The following is a 21,619-nucleotide window of genomic DNA, read 5'->3' as shown; positions in this document are numbered from 1 at the left end:
TATAGTTTTCATAATCAACTAGCTTAGTTTATCCCCTTACCTCATTCCTTGAAAAGCCCCTAAGAGAAATACTCCTGCACCTGCAAGGTTGCCCGCTCAACACCCTGAAAACGACATTTCCCAGAACTAAAGTTCAGTATTTCTACGCATACTACGCTTTTTACAACTGTCAAAAAACCAAATACTAAGTAGAAAGTCTTACCCTAAATCTGGGATGAATTCCGAACTCGACCCACCGATGATCCACTCCAGCAGATATGCAGAGAACTTTCCCAAAAGGGTCGTGGTGGCTTCGGATCGTCAATCCGGCGGCAAACGGACCCAAAAATTGAAAATTACATTTAACCACTATTTATACTACGGCCTTCATCGACGAGCCACGTCACCTCGTCGACGAGGTCATGAAGACAACTCATCGATGAGCTCTCTCCTCGTCGATGAAATTTAGAGACACCCAAAACCTCTCTCGGTATTTTCTCGTCGACGAGTCTAATATACCGCGTTGTCAATGAATGCTTTACGTTCGTCAACGAAGACCTGCTGTGGTCCCTTTTTAATTTATTTTTCTCCCTTCCTTTTATTATTTAAATATTATAAATTCTCTGGGTCACTACACAAGTAATGTATAGGTTTGGTTTGCAAAAAGAGTTTAATCTTTGTATTCAACAAATGATATAAATCAATGAATATTGCAACAAAGATTTTCACCTCATAAACAAATATCTCTTCAAATGGTTTTTCTAGATGAGACACAATAGATATTTGCAAATGATTTTGAAAAGATTTTGCAACCAAAAATAAATACGAGCTTCTCAAGATGTTGCAATGAATATGCAATCTCAGAAGATCAAATGAAAGTCTTCTTAGGAGAGACTTATTAGCAAAGTCCCCTAAGAATACTTAAGGTTTTGCTCTTAAGAAAAATCAAATTAATCAAGCACAACACAAAGGAGAGCAAACCTATAGAGCAATCAAACACTCAAATCCAACTTACAAAAGATTTTTGGCAATGAGAGAAGGTAAGTATGAGTGTATGGGGCTTAGAAATGAGTATTATGGAATTTTAGAGTTTCAAAGAATTTCTCCTAATCAAGATTGCTAATCCCATGCTCATTATTCCAAATGAGGGGGTATTTATAGACTTCCCCTAAAATATAACCGTTAAGGACATGGTTGGAATAATTAGAAAAGTTTTAATGATATTTAATTATTTTAACCCTATTTTACTGAGTTAACCACGGTAAAAAAATAGGTCAAACCCGAGAGCACTATCGACCAGGACAAGTTCGGTCGACCCAAGTTCTTGGGGTTCGGTCGACAGGGCCAAAAATGAACTGCCCATTCGTTCGACCGGACATGTATGTCCAAGGGCGATTTTTCCAATTTGCGAGGTTCGGTCGACCAGGCTCAATTTGAACTAAACTAGTCGGTCAACCAGATCGTTGGGTTCCCACATGTGGGAACTTGGTTGACCAGGTTGGTGGTATACAAAAAGTTCTCGGTTGACCAGGAGATCAAAATATTGACTTCCTAGGGATTTCGGTCTACTGTGGCCAATTGAACTACAGGAGGTTGGTCGACCACGTCATGGTCAACCAGTTGACCCAGACCAGGGTTGGTCTGTCGGGGGCAAAATGAACTTGAATTGCCGGTCGATCGAAGGTGCACATTTCATGCAATTCGATTTTGTTTCATCCAAAAATCACCTTATTTCAAATGACCAAACATGTGTATGCATGAGTGAGTGTCTAGGGTCATTTTTAGGTCTTTTTGAAGACACCAAAAAAATCCGAGGTCGGTCAACCGTAATCTGTAAGGTCATTTTCATTTTGAGCTTACCTCACATACCATGTAGGTGATGCATGCAATTATTTCAAGTCATAGAACCTAATTACTATTACAGGCCCTTTGAATAAAAATGAAATACAATACAACATATATATTGGGTCTTCAACTTCAATCTCTTCTTTGTGCTACCATTATGATCTGCCAATTAGAGTTCTTGCACATAACCTTAAACACCCATCAAATATAACAGGTATTTGTCATTATCAAAATCGGGCGTGACCTATAAGGTCAATAGATACAATCAAGAAAAAGGAATAGACTATGATGAAACTTTTGCTCCCGTAGCAAGAATGGAAGCCATTAGAATGTTGTTGACATATGCATCTCATAAAGAAATCAAACTCTATCAAATGGATGTAAAAAGTGTTTTTTTAAATGGATTTATTAATGAAGAAGTCTATGTGGAACAACTCCTTGGTTTTGAGAACATAAATAACCCTAATCATGTATTCAGACTAACAAAAGCATTATATGGGTTAAAACAAGTTCTTAGAGCTTGGTATGAGAGGTTGAGTGGATTCTTACTAGAAAATGTATTTTCAGGAAGAAAGGTAGATAGCAAGTTATTCATAAAATCCAAAAATAAAGACATGCTTATTATACAAATTTATGTTGATGATATTATATTTGGTGCAACAAATGATGATTTATGCAAATAATTTTCCAAATGTATGCAATATGAGTTTGAGATGAGTATTGAAAACTAAGGTGTAGTCCCAAGAGGAGGGGTGAATTGGGTTCTTAAAATTTTCTTTTAATTCTTTTTAAGAATCTTAACCTCTTATTTATTTAGCAATCACACAACAAAAACTTAATCAAATAATCAATCCACAAACCAATATTTAACCAATCAATAGATAAATCAACCAACCCCAAAATACCAAATCAAGATAACTCTTTGGCAGTTTTCAACTTTTGTAGGAACTCAAGATATTTGTTTGTAGCCCTGTGTATATGAATGAATTTTTCTTGCTCTCTTAACTAAGATTTCTGTAAACAATCAAACAACGTACTCCCTTTTGGGTTTCCGCAAAAGTTTAATCAAACGAACTTTCTTAAGTTAAGAGTCTTCTTATTCTTGGTTTTGATTTTCAGCAACCTGCACTTAGCATACACCACACACACACACACACACACACACACACACACACACACACATATGCTGAAAATAAAGAGAAGGGTAAGAGTGAGACCAAGATTTTTATGAGGTTCGACTTATCCCCAACCTACGTCCTCGCCTTAGGCCAATACCACCTAACAATTCCACTATAGCACTCCTTTGCGAGCGAAGTAAACCTTTACAAGTCCCTGTTTAAGGGTAGAGATCCCTCTCCAAGCGATACCCCATGCTTGGTTACAACGATCCAATAGCCCTGAACCGTCACGAAACAAGAAACAAGAAGAAGAGATTTGTGTACAAGAATCACTCTCAGATAGAGTAGGTTAGTACAAGTATAAGCACAAAGTATACTTCATTGTCAAACTCAATAAAATGAAATTGAAGCTCAATGTAAATCTATCACCGGTTTGATCTTTGAAAGATTTAGACTTAAAGCTCAATTTCGGTGTGAGAGGTTCAGCAAAAACTCAGTTTAAAGATTAGCAAGATGTGAGCAAGATAACCTTTGAGAATTGAGAGCACTTGAGAGTGTGTTGATTGCGGAAAATATTTCTTGATAATGAAAATCTTTGCCTTGGGGGCTATATATAGAGTGTTTCTCAAGTTTGCACAAAGTTTGGAGCTCAAGAAAACAAATTTTAAAACTTTCCCGTTTGTAATTTTTAAAAAAACTTTCGAATGGCAGTCGCCTGTCACACAGGGTCAGCACCTGTCTCAGTTTAATTTTGAAAGTAAGTGTACTGGCAGGCTCCTGTCAAAACACCGTCAGTCGCCTTAATTGACAAGGCAGGCGCCTGTCTGGCAATGCTGAGGTGCCTGTCACCATTCTGTCTACCTATCTTCAAAAATATAAAAAGGTCAGTCGCCTATTAGTCTTATGTCAGGCGCCTGGGCATTTTAAAAATTTTGTCTTTCAAGATTTTTATTTTAAAAATTCTTCTCTCTTGGGACCTTTATAATATATAACTTTAGAAAACATATTTCAAGATCTTTAAAAATGGGTTTCTAGGATTTTAATTATCCCTAAAGAGTTTCAATGCATTTATATTGATTTTTGCTTGAAGTACTTACAAATGACTTTCATAAAACTCTAAATCCTTCAATTCTTGAAGTCTTCATGTATGTCCTTGATTTGAGTCCATCTTGAATTTCAACATTCTTTGAGCTTCCACGATATTTGTTAGACTTTAAGCTTTCATGGTTTTTGTCAAACTTTAAGCTTTGTCACTCTTTGATCTGAGCTTTGCTTGAACCACTTGTTTGTATATTCTCATTTACTTGATCTTGAGCTTTCTAATATGTGATTCCTGAAACATTACAACTTTGAAAACATATTAAGTTCCCCTGATTTGTTATCATCAAAATAAGAGTCATAAGCCTTGTTAGGCCAACAATCTCCCCCTTTTTGATGATGACAAATTTGGAGCAAAAAAGGAGTGAACCTTAAAATATATATATATATATATATATATATATATAATAAAGGCTCCCCCTTACAATAAGCACATATGTAATAATAAAATTTCAGTACTTAAACTTAGATTGCAAGATCCATTAATATCAAATAGTCAAACAAAGTTGAACAGAGTTTCTAATCATTTAAATTTATGTCATAATAAAATTTCAGTACTCAAACTTATATTGCAAGATCCAATAATATCAAATAGTCAAACAAGGTTGAATAGAGTTTCTAATCATTTAAATCATTGAACAAAGTTGTATCTTGTATATCTTTTCAATCATTTAAACAATTGTATCTTGTATATTTTTAGTATTAGTCGTATGTTATATATCTTCCTTTTCTTTTTCTTGCTCTTAGAAATATTCTTCCCCTTTTGACATCAATCAAAAAGCAAAAGAAAATCAACAAGCATAGGCATAACAGAGCATACAAAAGACGAATATCATATTCTTCAAGAGTAATACACGTATAGTCAAAAGTATGGAGAAGCAAACCAAAAAGACTAAATGTCAATACAAACAAAAATCTAAGATAAGAACATCATCTAAGATCAACAACATTTAAGATCAAAAACATCAAAAATAGCTAAGATCAATCGTCATCTACATCTGTAGAATCATCATCTTCAGCATCAGCAGTTTCTTCAAAATTATCGTTGGATTCATCGTCTTCTTCCTTTCCCTCAAAAGCATCATCAGATGCAGCGTCACTAGAAGGAGCAGTGCTAATGTCCATAGGTGTTGCACCTCTGCAGGAGCTGGCCAAGTTTTTCTCAATACGATCTATTTGTTGATCAAGAAAGGAACAATGAGTTTCTACAGTGGTGACCTTATCCTGAAGAAAATCAAGATCAGATTTGTTGACTTTGGTGCAATCCCAAGAGGGGGGGTGAATTGGAAATTTAAAAATTTCTTCCTAGGTCAACTAATCTAGCAACAGTATTACGCAACCTAGGGGCAGTCTAAATGTACATGAAATTGCAGATATTGTTGGCCTTACAAGGCTTAATATCCAATTTTGATGCTAAAAAAAAAGTAGAACTTAACATATTTGGTTAAGTGATGTCATTTCAGGATTCAATGATGAATGCAAGATCAAGTGTTCAGAAGGATTCATGAAAGCTTATATTTCAAAGAAGGATGTTCAATATGAAGTTTAAAGCATGGATTCAAAAATAGATTTAAGGATAAATCTTGAAGATCATTAGAGCATGAGAATTAAAGATAACTTGATGAAAGCTCAAAGAAAGATAAGGCAAGCATAAAGACCTCAAGGAATTCAAGAATTGAAAATTTGAAAGAGTCGGTGAGAAATTTCATGTAAGTACTTCAAATAATTTCAATATGGATGCATGAAACTCTTAGGTAAATTTCTTGAACCTAGATACCTTTTAACATACTTGAAAAATATTTTTATAAGGTCAAAAACTAGTTCAAAAAGGTTAAAATCATTTTTGGAATGAAAAGCACCAAAAAGAGGATTTCCCAATTGCTATAATTTTTTATACATCCGCATTTGTGTACATTTTTATCTATCAAAAAATATTTATTTTAAAATGTGTTAAACATGAAAGTTGTGGGATTTTCTTTTAGCTTTCGTTTGACACCAAGAATGTCAAATTTGGAGTTATGTAGCAAAAATTATAATAAAAAAACTGAAGGGTGCTCAAAGCTGACAGCTTGACAGCCGCCTGTCCATGTTCCTATAGGCGACTGTTAGTGAAATCTGAGGCGCCTATCCATGTTCCGACAAACGTCTAACACCCTAGTGCACCTTTAAAATAACTAGACAAATGACTATCCAAAAAGTAACAGTCAACTATATCACGCGACAGATTTTAAATTTTTATAACGGATAAATTTTTTTAAATGAGATTGCTTGGGGTTCAAACTTTGTGAAAACTTGGAGAATACTCCAAGTCACTTGGGGATCAAGTTACATACTTTTTCAAGTCTATAAATAAGCCTCAAGATCATTGAATTAATTACCAAGAATCAAATTCAACTATCAAACTCTCTCAAACTGCTCTCATCATTGAAAGGCTCTCTTGCTCATATATTGTGCACGAATTCAACTGAGTATTGCTAACATTCAATCACCAATCTTCTGCTACAAATTCTAAATCTTTCAATCATTGAAATAATTAATCGGTGATGTACTCCCTTGAGCTTCAAGTTCAATTTCATATTGTTATTTACTTTGAAGTATATTATAGTGCTGAATTGTTTTACTAATCAGCTCTTTTTGAGAGTATTCTTTGTACGTCTATTTGATTTGTATCTTGTAGATATTGATGGTTCAAGGTTATTTGGATTGTTGGCTAAGCGTGGGGATATCACTTACAGAGGCGGGCTCTAGCTTAATTGAAGGAGTGACCGAACGAAGGTATGTTGTTTGGAGAGGCAGGCTCTAGCCTAATCAAAGGAGTGTTGTGTAAATGGTGTTGGTCTACCCGGTAAAGGAATTTATTTTAGTGAATCCTTTGGTGGTTTGCCAAAGGCGAGGATGTAGGTTGGGTATAAGCCGAACCTCGTAAAAATATCAGTCTCACTCTCTCTTTCCCTTACTCTTTATTTTCAGTACATGTAAATTGCGTGGATGATTTAATGTTTTAATCATATATACTATGTATATTTGGAAATCAAGTAAACTTAAAGTATAATTTTGATTTGGGTTGCGAAAACCATATGGGAGTACTTGGTTTACACTTAAAGATAAATTAACTAAGAGTTTATTTGAATTCTGAATTTTGGAAAGAGTGTGAATGTTTTGTTGAAAATCACTTTGAGAAAGGTAACTCATTATCAAAAGGATTACAATTAATCACAGGGCTTGAATCAAACTTTTATATTTTCAAGGCTGAAAATAAACAAGTGTTGAAATCTTGTATCTTATATATCTTGGTTTGAATATTGTGTTTGATTGGATAATCAGTTTGGTTGATTGATTGGTTACTAAATTATTTAAGTAGTTGTGTTGTTGATTGTATAAAAGAAACTAAGTCCTTGTGTGATTGAAAAATTAAACAAACAAGTCAAGAATTGGTTAAAAGAAATAAAAGAGGTTAAAAAGTCTCAAAAGGAATTAAGAGAAATTTTTCTAAAATCCAATTCACCACCCCCCCTCTTGGGACTATATCTTAGTTTTCAGATATGATATATTAAACAATTTTCATAACATACACCCCAATTCCAGTATATCCCAATCAAATGCAATATCGTGCCAATCAGATTTGCAGTATATTCAGCAAGGAAATTAAATCAAGCACAACGCAGAGTATAATGCAGGAAATGTAAACTTGACACCAAATATGATATCAGGGTTCGGCCAATCCTACCTATGTCCCCGACTTGGCTCACAAGCACAAGGATTCCACTAAGGCTCACTTAACGGGTGGAGCGGCACCTAATACAACACCTTACCAGGATAGTGCACCTAACTTTCCTAACCGGGTCGAAGCTAGTCTGGGACTTTTACAAGGGCAAGTCTCCCTCTTTAGGCCCACGCCTAGAATACAATAATCAATATAATTTTTGTGTACAAATAAAGTGCTTCTACACAAGCAGAGATGTACCACAATAAAGTCCAGATAATTATGCACGCACAGATGATAGTAAATATGCTTAGTGCCAATAACGTGTGCTAAACACTCAATCTGATGTAAATGTATAATCAAGACCTAGAGTGTATTTCCAAGCAATCTTTGAAACTATGTATTAATGTAAATCAATCACCACAAGTTTCAAAGAGTTCTAACTAGAGTATTCAAAATATCTCAAAGATGATTTTCTCAAAATAATAACTCAAGAGATATTTGAAAAATAAATAAGCTAGTGAAAAATATTTTGCAAATCAAAAAACACAAGCTTGATGAGTCTTGCAACAATGATACAAAGACTTACTAGTTACAAGGGTTTTCCCATACAAAGATTTATTAGTTAAATTGGGGGAAAAACCCTAGCTAAAACCCTCAATCAAAAACAATATTGCAATAAATAACAAGGAGAGTTTAAGCACTAGAAACACTCAAAAACACTATTTAGAGACTTGATCTATCGAGGGAATAGCAAAGAGTGAGTATATGGGCTTAGTATAGAAAAAATATGCTCTAGGAAATTCAAAGGATTTTTTGCTAATTGAAATTGCAAATCACCCTTAATTTTTGCAAATGAACCCAAATATATAGAGAAGGCAAAAAATATAATCGTTTGGGACATACATAGAATTATTAAAAATGTTTTAAATAAGTTTAAGAAATTAAACCTATTTTACCCTAATTAACTATGGTAAAAATTTGGCCAACTTGAGAGTTTCGGTCGAACGAGCCATAGGTTCGGTCGCCCTAACAAACACAACAGGAAAAGTGAATTTTGAACTTCGAGTGCCTAAATATGGGTTCAGTTTTCTGACGAAGGCAATTTTCCATTCTCTTCGAGGTTCGGTCGCCTAAACCAAAGTTCAGTCTACCGAACTACCAAGTTCGGTCACCCGAGGTGAAAATGAACTGTAAGTTCGAGCACTCGGGGATGATGGAAAAGGGTACAAGTTCAGTTGACCGAGGACGGTAAAGTCCTTTTTGGTTTGGTTGCCCGAACTCAGGTCAATTATTTGACCAGTCCACGGTTCGGTTAACTGAGGAAATTTGACTTGCCAGGTTTGGTTGCCCGAAGTCCTTATGAATTTTGCCTAAGGTCCATTATTGATTTTAATTTTACCCCTGATGACATGTGAACTATAGTGGGGTCTTGTGCACTAAGTGTGGGAACCTAAGGTCCATCTAAGGTCAATCTGAGTATACAGTCCTACCATGCATGATGCAGTTATTACAGACCATATTGCATTACAATTCGAAAAGAAGAATGCACAAAATACAATTACAAATAAAGTACAATATTCTTCAATCTTTCCTTAAGGTCACCATACGCCATCATGATAGTGTTCTTTTCAATTCCATGCATAGAGTGAACCTGCATGCAAGCTCAGGGCAAACATCGGTACCAAGTGTATTTGTCATTTTCAAAATGGGATATGACCAATTAGGTCAACAAGATTGCAGCCTCTAACTGAAGTTGAGGTAATGAGCATAAAAAGAGAGGAACCAAGGTGGTGTGTCCGCGTCCTGTGAAGCATATGGAGTTCGCTCAAAATACTGAGGAGGAGGCTCAGGTGTGGTCTGCCTACGACCTCTGTAAAACCACCCTTGAGTATACTTATTATATCCCATTAGCTTAAGAGTTGTGGCAAAAAATATGTCATAATGGGTCTTTTTTACAAAATTAAAGGATGGTGTGAGGATGTGATGATGAGCAAACACTAAATTCTGCATTCCAACGTAAGGAAGAATGATATGCTTCTTCCTTTATGATCATCCACCTGATTATGAGGCTCGGTAGGTCCAACTTTTTCCCTTTAATAATGCACCACATGACAAAACAATCGAGAAAAGACACATGGTCATGTGAACCTGCTCTTGGTAGGATGTTGTAGGTGATTAGTTTGTGCAAAATCAATGCTTGAAGATTCAATTGTTTATAGAGTGGGGGATTGCCAAAATAAACAGGATCATCTGTCATGACTAGTGGCAAGAACTCCTGTGGTGTAAACCCTTGTTTCATTATCCGCTGTTTTTCAATGGGTTTCCACTCAAAATCTCCTTGCTCTATACAGAGTATCTTTCCTAATGATAATGGAGTGAGATGAATAGATTGCCCCAAGAGATCAGTTGAGAAACCAATGTCTTGCTTCACCATATTGGCATAAAAAATCTTAACTAGATTTGGATAGTGTCCAGTGGTCTGATATGTGATAAATTTTTCCCACCCTATATCTTCAAATAGCGTTATGATTTCAGGAAAATCAGAATTGAAAAATGAAACATCGAGTACTTTACCAAGGATTGGACTAGTAGATTGGATTTGATTCTGGTAAAGTGTCTTAGCCTAAGGAGTGATTAGCCAAATTTCTACTTCGTCATTGTCGATACATAGGGAAGAGGAGCCCTTGTTTCCAGTTGACTTTGTTCGTGGCATGGTTCGTGATGATGAAGACCCTAGAGCGTAGTGATGATGGGAGGTTTAGGTTTTGATGAACTCTAAGAATTTTATGAAATCTTGGAGGAGAGAAAATGGTTTAGGGAAGGAGGAAGAGTTTTTGGGGAGGAATGGAACAAAGTCAAGTGGTTGAAGGGTTTAAAAATGAAGGTCTTTTTGTGTTTTAATGGATGACCTGCGAGTCAAGTGCTTGGTATTCTAGGAGTCAGGCGCCTGATGATCTTAATTTCATCAGGCAGCAACATGGCAAGCACCTGACCTTCAGGTGGTCAGTCGCCTAGCCTTTAGGATTCCTGAGTTCCTCCCTTAAACAACTTGTCGAACATGTAGTAAGCCTAGCTCACATCAAATAGATATAAACCAATCCTCTGAAAGTGGTTTTGTGAAGATGTCCGCTAATTGATCATTTATATTAACAAATTCAAGAGTTATATCTTCTTTTAGTACGTGATCTCTCAATAAATGATGTCTAATATCGATATGTTTTGTTCTTGAATGAGATACTGGATTTTTGGAGATATTTATAGCACTAGTATTATCACACTTAATCGGTATAGTAGAGTATTCTAAGTTTAAGTCCTTTAATTGTTGTTTCATGTAAAGTCTTTGTGCACAACAACTACTAGCTGCCATATACTCTGCTTCTGTGGTGGATAATGCTACTAAATTTTGTTTCTTGGAGAACCAAGAGACAAGATACCATCCTAGAAAGTGACAAGTCCCGCTTGTACTTTTTCTATCAATTTTACAACTTGCATAGTCCGTGTCTGAGTAACTAATCATTTAAAAAATTGTTTCCTTAGGATACCATAATCCTAGGTCTAGAGTTCCTATCAAGTATCTTAGTATTCTTTTAACAGCTATTTGATGAGATTTTTTGGGAGCGTATTGAAATCGAGCGCACATACAAATGCTAAACATTATGTCTGGTCTACTTGCAGTCAAATATAACAAGCTTCCTAGGATGCCTCAACAATATTTCATATCTACAGGTTTTCCCTTTTCATCCTTATCAAGGTTCATTGAGGTACTCATGGCCATGGGAGCTCATGTGGGCTTACTTCCTTCCATATCAAATTTCTTCAACATGTATTTTATATATTTAGATTGATTTATAAAAGTTCCATTTTTGGATTTCTTAATTTGTAGTCCAAGGAAGTAGTTTAATTCTCCCATCATGCTCATTTCAAACTCATCTTGCATACATTTTGCAAAATTCCTTACATAATTTTTCATTTGTTGCACCAAATATGATGTCATCCACATAGATTTGGATAATAAGCATGTTTTTCTTCTTAGTTTTGATGAACAATGTACTATCCGCTTTTCCTCTAGAAAAACCATTTTCTAATAAAAATCCACTTAATCTTTCATACCAAGCCCTAGGGGCTTATTTCAAACCATATAATCTTTTAGTCAATTTACATACATGACCGGGATATTGAATGTCTTCAAAGTCCGGTGGTTGTTTTACATATACTTCTTCATTTGTGAATCCATTTAGGAAGGCACCTTTTACATCCATTTGATATAATTTGAATTTGTTATGTGATGCATATGCTAACAACATTCTTATGGCTTCCATTCTAGCTACGGGAGCAAAAGTCTCATCGTAGTCTATTCCTTCCTCTTGATTGTATCCTTGTGCAACAAGTCTTACCTTATTTCTTACAACTATTCCACTTTCATCCTTTTTGTTCCTAAATACCCATTTTTTTCCTAGTATTGAGTGGTCATTGGGTCTTAGAACTAGTTTCCATACTCTATTTCTTTTGAATTGATTCAGTTCTTCTTGCATGACTATTATCCATGAATCATGATTTAGTGCTTCTTCAATATTTTTGGGTTCATCTTGAGATAAGAATGCATAGTGATTACATAGGTTTTTCAAAGATGATCTAGTAGTTACTCCTCTAGTAGGTTCTCCTATTATTTGATCTTTGGGGTAATTTCTTACATATTTCCATTCCCTTGGAAATTCGGAATTTTCAATAGGATTTTCTTTTGGAGTTTCTTCATTATTCTCTTCTTTTTTCTTTGACTTCTTCAATATCCAAATTTTCTAGTTTTTGTAACGAATCATCTTTCTCTTCAATTTGAATTGTTTTAGTATAAGGATTAGCTTCATCAAACGTTACATGGATTGATTCAATAATTGTGAGTGTTCTTTTATTGTAGATTCTAATTGATTTTCTATTTGTTGCATATCCTAGGAAAATACCCTTATCTGACTTAGCATCAAATTTCCCTACGTCATCTTTGTCATTAAGTACAAAGCACTTACATCCAAATACATGAAAGTAAGCTATATTGGGTCTCTTTCATTTCCATAATTCGTAGGGAGTTTTATTTAGGCTTGATCTTATCGACACTCTATTTATCACATAACATGCGGTATTAACCGCTTCAGCCCAAAAATACTTAGCCATTTCTTGAAGGGTCCTATTCTTTCTTTTTACAACTCCATTTTGTTGTGGAGTTCTAAGTGCTGAAAAGTTATGTCTAATTCCATGTTCATTGCATAATTTTTCAAACTCTTTATTATTAAATTATCTTCCTTGATCACTTCTTATGTTCAAGATACCATAACCTTTTTTCATTTTGAAGTCTTTTACATAAGTTTATTAACATATTGCATACTTCATCCTTTGAGGCTAAGAAGAGTACCCAAGTAAACCTGGAGTAGTCATCAATGATGACGAAAGCATATTGCTTTCCTCTGAGACTTTGTGTCCTACTTGGTCCAAACAAATCTAGGTGAAAAAGCTCTAAGGGCCTGCTAGTGAAGATATGTTTCTTCTTCTTAAAGCTAGAGCTAGTTTGTTTTCCTAATTAACAAGCATCACATATTTATCTTTAACAAATTTTGTACTAGGAAGTCCTTTAACTAAGTTCTTTTTAGCTAATCTTGATAATAGGTCCATACTAACGTGCCCTTGTAGAGACCTGAACTCGTAAATAAGAAAAAGGGGGTTTTCCAACAGGGTTCGTCGATGAAGGCAGAAGGTTCCTCGACGAAGTCCCTTCAGTACCTCATCGATGAAATTCAGAGCATTGTCGACGAGGAAATACCGAGCGGATCTGAGAAAATATCCGAATGAGGTTTGTCGAGGAAAAAAATGGCTTCGTGGACGAGCTGTGTGGCTGACTCGTCGATGAAGACACCGCCTCGTCGACGAGTTTGACTCGGTCAAGGGCCCTATAAATATCCTATTTGGTTGCTCAAGGGCTAAGATTCTCCCAAAAGCTCTCTCCCTCTCTCTAAAACCAGCGGATTTCCTCTCTCTCTCTCTCTCTCTCTCTCTCTCTCTCTCTCTCTCTACGATCCTCTGTCGTTCGTCATCCATTTCCGCAAACGAAGGTTCCTGTGTGGATCAGTGGAGGAAATTCCATAAATATAGTGGATTGGATTGTCGTTTTGAAGATTTTTGGGTTTTCCCAAAAATCGATGTAAGGATCTGATTTCGATTTCGATTAGGTAGTTGTATAGTAGTCGAGCTTGTAGAGAAGTAATGTTCTATGGCTTTTAGGTTTCGTGGATCTAGGGTTGTTGTTTTGGACCGTTTCGTTCGTGTTCCTAGTTTTGGGTTTAAGGTAAGGGGAATTTGTTTACAACAATATTTTTGTAAAACTAAACCGCTAAAAAGTTAGTTTATGCTTATATGTATGATTTAACTGCTTATTTTCTAAATTTCATCGGATAGAGATGTCGGTTTTACGATTTTACGAGTTTTGGTAAAAATGAGGATTTTGGTTGATGGTCTCCATATTTTCCAAAAATTACTTATTTGTATTATTATTAATGTAGGAGATGCTAGAATCCTTTGCTTTTCCATTGAAATGATATTATGGAATTTTATATGATGTAGCGGGTTTTCCTTCAAACTAGTGTGACATATAGATTGAAATGGAACATGAGAATCTTTTATAATACTGATATGAATTATGGAAACTGGAGTTCTATTTTGCTATACAGGTATGTGGAAAACAGGTGCCGGTTATATACCGTGCTATATACATAAAAGAAAAGGGTAAACCGAGAGAGTGTGTGTCGGTTTATACCCGAGGTGATTGTATGAGTTTGTGAAAATACTGGAATTGCACAAGTTAATAAATGGAACCACAACTTGCTACCAAAGGAGTTGAAAGATACTTCAGTTAAAGGAGTTGAAACATACTTCAGTATAGAGGGGTTAAAAGATACTCCCAAAGGCTCAGTTCTGTAGCTAGTAAAGTACATACAATCACACATGTGAATCAGTGTGGGCACATAAGATAGTCGGCTTGTAGGAGTTATAGTATCACTGGTGAAATAATAGACCAGGGGAGGCAGTCGGACGATAGAATAGATGCTCGGTAGTGCCTGCACAAATAGGGCACGTTAGAGTCATTAGTGCACAACCCGTGCCACGAGATAAATAGGCATAATTATTTCATACCAAGCTGGTCGTTGTTCTAATATTTATATACATGATTTAAAGGCTTTTATGGAAAGAAATTTATAGCATTTACATTATTATACCTGTTGCACCGCCGTATTGAAAATGTTCGATGTATGTATTGGATTTAATTGAAATAAGCATATGCAGTCACACGCTGTTGTAATATTTTCCACCTTACTGAGAAGTGTCTCACCCCCTTATACAACCTTTGTTTCAGGTCCTTCTGGATGTCGGTCCTAGTTGCTTGAGGGACTTGGAGAATTGTTTTTGGTTATAGCATACGTAAGCGTTTTAATCATGTATTCAACTTCGTTGGAGTATTTTTTATATTTTTTTTGGGTTGTAATAATAGGTTTTGTTCTAAGTCTGGATAAATGTATTTGAGGATACAATAGTAAATTCTGGTATATGTGTAAGAACCCGAACCGTGATATATGGATTAATTATGTAAAAAGGGGTAAATTGATAAATTGTGCAGAGTTCGTCAACGAGGTCAAAGTTCATCGATGAAGTCCCCTCTGTTCTCGTCAACGAAATTCAGAGGATCATCGATGAGGAGAAGCCGAGAGATTTTGAGAAACTAGGAATCTCAGGCCCATCGACAAGGTCACCGTCTCGTCGATGAGGCATCTTTAGTGGCTCATCGACAAGAGCGCCATTTTGTCAATGAAGGTGGCCGAGTCAAGGGCTATAAATATCAATTTCCTTTGCTTAATCACTAAGTTATCTCAAGAATATCTTCTCCCTCTCTCTCTAGAAATTGAAGAACTCTCTCTCTCTTTAGGTTTCTTCGTCGTTCATCGCCTCATTCGTAAATCCGATGTTACCACGTAGATCAAGGGAGGATTGTGACGACCTGCTTAATTTCCTCATTTTTTTCATAATATAATAAAATCAATATCACAAAACTCAGTAGATCATAATCCACCTGGACCCGTGGGTACCAGGGATACATCAGAACACATAATAGAAGCTTAAGCAGCAGGAAACATACAATCATAATTTCATAAATACAAAATCATCCATCAAAAAACCAGAGTTACTACATCCACTGTATTTAAGTTTATACATCCCAAAAAGAAAATCTAGGGACATTTCACGAAATCCAACCGTCCCCGCCAAAACTTACCCTTCAGGGAGGGTAGATCAATAGAACTATAATAGCGGAGCTTTACCCGCTCTCCTATCAGGGGCTCCTAAAATGTTTATAAAATTCAAGGGTGAGACACCTCTCAGTAAGGAAAATAAACTAACACTAGCGTGTGGCAACATGCATATTTTTGTGTTCTATATAAAATCATACATAAACATATCAGTATAACTGTCTGTATCATATCTGGGAAACATAAATTTTCAAATCATGGTAGAACATACATGATTTTCATAAATATAATTCATCTCGTATAACATAATATGAAAACAATCCTGGTAGATTAGCTGGTTGTTGTCATGTATTACCCCCACATGATTGGGTTGTGTGGCGTAAAGGCGGGACCTGACAATGGTTGGTCGACCACTGCCAAGTCAAAAGTAAAGTCTATAAGTCCGATGGGTTTGCAAGACCTGATCCATACACTAGGAGCGCTCACACACTTCTTAAAAACCACATCGACCATCCAATCTCACACCACTTCGTACAACAGCGTTAACACAAATATCATGATCATGATGACCATGGACACATAGCAATGGTACCGTGCAAGTGCTAGCCTAGACCAAGCCAATCAGGTTCTGATATCATATAAAATATACTGAAACTGTGATACATGGATATTTCATATCATTAATTATCAAATCAATCATATCATTTTGCATATATACGTATATCATGAAAATCATCGGCCTGTACGCTGGTATTTCACATTTTACCTTAGCTCGGCCCGTACGCTGAAAAATCATATCCATAGCACAGCCCATACGCTAGCAAATCATTTTCATAGCTCAGCCCGTACGCTGGCAAATCATACACATAGCTCGACCCATACGTCGGAAAACATATATAAAAATCTTGGCCCGTACGCCAGTTTTTCATTATAAAAATTCGTATCATTAACACATTCCCAGAAAACAGTATTTCATAACAATTTCTACTCATGCCACACTAAACAAGTTTTTTGTATATTTAACATACCATCATTTTCAACAGTATTTTCCCAAATATAAATCATATATAAATATATTTATTTCCCTATAATCAATGTTATAATATTATACATACTTTTCATAAAATACTAGCTTAGTTTATCCCCTTACTTGAGTCCTGAAAAGCTCCTAAGAGAAATATTCCTTCACCCGCATGGTTCCCCATTCAACACCCTGAAAACAACATTCCCCAAAACTAAAGTTCAGTATTTGTACGCATACTACACTTTCTTCAACTGTCAAATAACCAAATACTAAGTAGAAAGCCTTACCCTGGATTTGGGATGGTTTTCAACTCAACCCCACCGACGATCCGCTCCGGTAGACTTGTAAAGAACTTTCCTATGAGCGTCGTGGTGGCTTTAGATCGTTGAATTGGAAGAAAAATGGTCCGGGATCTTAGAGAGAAGGGTAGGGAATCAAAGGATGAGAGAGAGAGAGATTTTGGGCATAAAATTTCGGCCAAAATGGATTTTAGGCCTATTTAAACTGTCACCTTCGTCGACGAGCCACATCATCTCGTCGACAAGGCCAAGAAGAAGACTCGTCGATGAACCTCAGCCCTCATCGACAAATTTCATACTTCCAAAATCCTCTCTCGGTATCTTCTCGTCGACGAGACGGAACTTCGTCGACGAGATCCTAAAGAACCCTCATCGACGAAACCCCTGTGTTTGTCGACGAAGTCGACTGCCTCCTTCTGTTCCTGTTTCCATTTCCCCTTTATTTTTATTATTTAAATACCATAATTTCTCCCGGGTTACTACAAGGATTCTCTAAGTTTTTAGCGGATCGGAATCTCATTTCGAGTAGTTTCGGGTTTCGGGCTAAAATCGAGGTAAGACTCGGTTTTCTTTTCTGATTCGAAATGTGTAGTAGTATGAGTTGTAAGCATGTATTGTAATGTTGTTTATAGGTTTTGGAGTCTCGGTTCATAGTTTTTGGGACCGTAGAGTTTATAGTTGGAATTCGAGTTAAGGTAACGAGATTCAGTTTATATCAATTACTTTTTGAAATAAGGATCGGTAAACCTGTAGGTTACGATCGTATGTATGCTTTGGTTACTTATTTATGGAAATCTATCGAGTAAAATACGGGATTTTCGGGTTACAGCTTTCGAGAAAATTGGGAATTTCAGGGATCATCTCTACTTTGTTTGGAAAATCATTTGGTATGTTTAAATGGTATCATTGAGATGACCGTAATCCATATTTGTATAAAATTGTATTCTTGAACAGGAAAATGATATAATTTGTCATAAACCAAATAAGTGTGGAATGTATGGTTGTATGTAATTGTTTCAGGTATTTTGTAAAATAGCTATGCGGTGGCTAATTACAGTACGCTGATGAGTATAGGAACGTGAGTTCCAAAATGATTCCAGGTTTTGTGAAATCAGCTAGTGGCGGCTAATTACCGTACGCTGCGCCATGTACCGGTTCATTACCGTGGGTGAGAGTATCCGATTCTATATCCGAGGGGGTGAAATATCACCAGTGTGTTTCGGCTGGTCACCGATGGGTGTGAGCTACACCATATTTGCGACGTACCGCTATGAGGCTTCGGTTATCACAGGGTTTCAGTTGCCTAAGTGTGACGACACTGACCGTATGTTTGGTATCATATGTACTGGAATGGATTTGTGAAAAATACTGGAACTGTATGGAAATGTTTTAAACTGTATCGTATTGTATGGTGTTATGATTTCCGTAAAATAACACCGGTATGCCACATACTGATATAACCTGCTTTCTTCCTTACGGAGAGGTGTCTCACCCCGAATGTATATACAAATGTTTTCAGGTCCTTCGGGTGGCCGTAACTAGCACCCTAACATCCGAAAGTGGGGGTGTCGTTTAGCTACATTTAGTGCCTGATTAGGTATGAGTTTTGTAACCGGGTTGTCATGATGGTTTTTGTAGACACCCGGAGTATGTATTGCAATTATGGGATTGTATATCTTAGTGTTGTATGGGTTTGTATATCCTAGTGTTGTATAGACTCTGGTATGGTATGTTATATGGATAGATGAAATATTTTTCGCTACGTATTTGATGAGTATGGATGTATATGTGTATGTGTATAGGGCATCCGTATACCCCATGGAATCAGATCCTCTTTTTGTATTGTATCATGTATATTTTAATTGATACAGAGATAGTTTAGGTTACTATTTTCACACCTGGGACCCATCTGCGGGTTCAGGGTGTGACAGCTTGGTATTAGAGCTAATCAGGTTGTTAGGTCTTGTAGACTTGGTTAGGTGTATTTAATTGTACATACCAGAGTATAGGATGTAGGAAATGGGCAGTGTAGGTCAAGGATTGTGTTGTTTGTAGATGGGGACTCATTGGCGGTGTTCTGTGTTCTTCCTAGAATGACGATTTTAGAAAGATCATGGAAAACCATTGATGGATTCGTGTCAGTGTGACGGGACAGGCCTAGACCCGTGGGATTGGTAGTTAACATGATTAGGTGATGGATTGTGTTAACTGTGTATGATATAGGAATTCTAACCGATTCCTATTTTATTTTCAGAATGGAGCCCAAGGATAATAACTTGGAAAGTGGTTCCGAGGGAACTGCGAGTGATGAGACTCCTTCTGTGCCTCATGGGTTGACTAGGCAGGTTATGCAAGAGATCAGGCAGAGCGTTAGGAGACGCGAAAGCTCTCCTACTGATGCAGGGTGTACCATCGAGAGGTTCACACACATGCACCCTCTGACTTTTATAGAAGGACCCGATCCAATTATAGCGGAGGACTGGGTCGAGAAGACCGAGAGGATTTTGGAAGTCCTCCATTGCACAAATAGGCAGAGATTCCTTTATGCTACTTTCCAGCTGTCTAGAGAGGTCAAGCGTTGGTGGACCGCGGTGAGTCTGCTTGAGAAGCAGAGAGCTGGTCCATCGGGTATAACGTGGGGCCGCTTCAAGGAGGTTATCTTCGAGAGAGACTTTTCAATTTCCACTCGCAATGCGAAGGCCGATGAGTTTTCCACCCTAATGCAAGGTACCCTGACGATGCAGAGATATGCTACCAGATTCATCAAATTGTCTCAATTTGCGCCGTACTTAGTTGCGAACGAGTACGAGAAGGCTCAGAGGTTTGAGAGGGGTCTGAGGAAAGACATCCGCGGTCTTGCGGGGATGCTGCAGATCCGTGAGTTCTCTATTTTGGTGGAAAAAGCCACCATAGTTGAGACCGATCTTCGGGGCGATGAGGTGGTGGAGGATCAGAGGAAGAGGCAGATATCTTCTGGTTCTCAGAGTGGTCCTCGACAGGGACAGTCAAAGAAGAAGAAGAACTACAACTCAGGTTATAGGCAGAAAATTGAGCTGCAGAGTTATCAGGGGGATCCATCCTTCCCACTGTGTGCCAAGTGCCGTAAATGGCACGATGGCGAATGTCAATCATTCTAAGGTAACTGCTACAACTGTGGCAAACCCAGCCACCTGTCTTGGAGCTGTCAGGCACCAAGGAGAGATACGTCTGCACAAAGCCAGAACCGTGGGAGTAATCAGATGCCTCGGGGGAACTACCAGGCAACCACAGCTCCGACGAGAGTGTATTCACTTACTCCAGCAGATGCGGAACACGTTGGGAACATGGTGACAGGTACCATGTTATTTTTTTTTTAATAGAGCTATTATTTTATTTGATTCGAGAGCAACCTATTCGTTTATATCTGCTAGTTTTGTGAAGTTTTATGGGATTGAAACCCGAGCTATGGATGAGAGGTTGTCTGTAGCTACGCCAACTAGGAGTGTAATGATCTATTGTAAAATGTTAGGGAACTGCCCAGTTGTAATTCAGGAGAGACTGTTACCAGCGAATCTTGTAGTATACGACATGTCTGGTTTTGACGTCATACTAGGGATGGATTGGCTATTCTCTAGTTTTGCAGTGATTGACTGTCGTAGGAAGGTAATAGTGTTCAGACCTCCTGGAGAGCAGAAGTACGAGTTCGTAGGATCGTGTGTGCGTTCGACGCCACAGGTTCTATCAGCATTACATACGAGGAGGCTACTCTTGGATGGATGTCAGGGGTACCTAGCTTACGTGAAGGAACCGTCGCGGAAGGAGTTGAGGCTCGAGGATATTCGAGTGGTCAACGAGTTTTCAGATGTGTTTCTAGAAGATTTACCCGGTTTACCTCTAGATCGTGAGGGGGAGTTTGCGATAGAGTTGCTTCCTGGCAAGGCATCGATCTCTAACGCTCCATACCGGATGGCTCCAAAATAACTTCGAGAGTTGAAGGAGCAGTTGCAGGAACTACTAGACCAGTGTTTTATTTTACCGAGTGTTTTGCCCTGGGGAGCTCCAGTTTTGTTTGTGAAGAAAAAGGACGGGTCGATGCACATGTGTATTGATTACTGTGAGATTAACAAGGTGACTGTGAAGAACCGTCATCCGTTGCCTCGTATTGATGATCTCTTTGACCAGCTACAGGGAACACATGTCTTTTCAAAGATCGATCTATGGTCAGGGTATCATCAGGTGAAGGTTAGATCTGAGAATGTAGCGAAGACTACTTTATGGGATAAGCTAGAAGT

The sequence above is a fragment of the Malania oleifera genome, chromosome 3, assembly GCF_029873635.1.
Source record: "Malania oleifera isolate guangnan ecotype guangnan chromosome 3, ASM2987363v1, whole genome shotgun sequence".
In the NCBI taxonomy this organism is placed as follows: Eukaryota; Viridiplantae; Streptophyta; class Magnoliopsida; order Santalales; family Ximeniaceae; genus Malania; species Malania oleifera.
The sequence above is the reverse complement of the archived record's forward strand: the minus strand, read 5'-3'. Positions refer to the sequence as shown.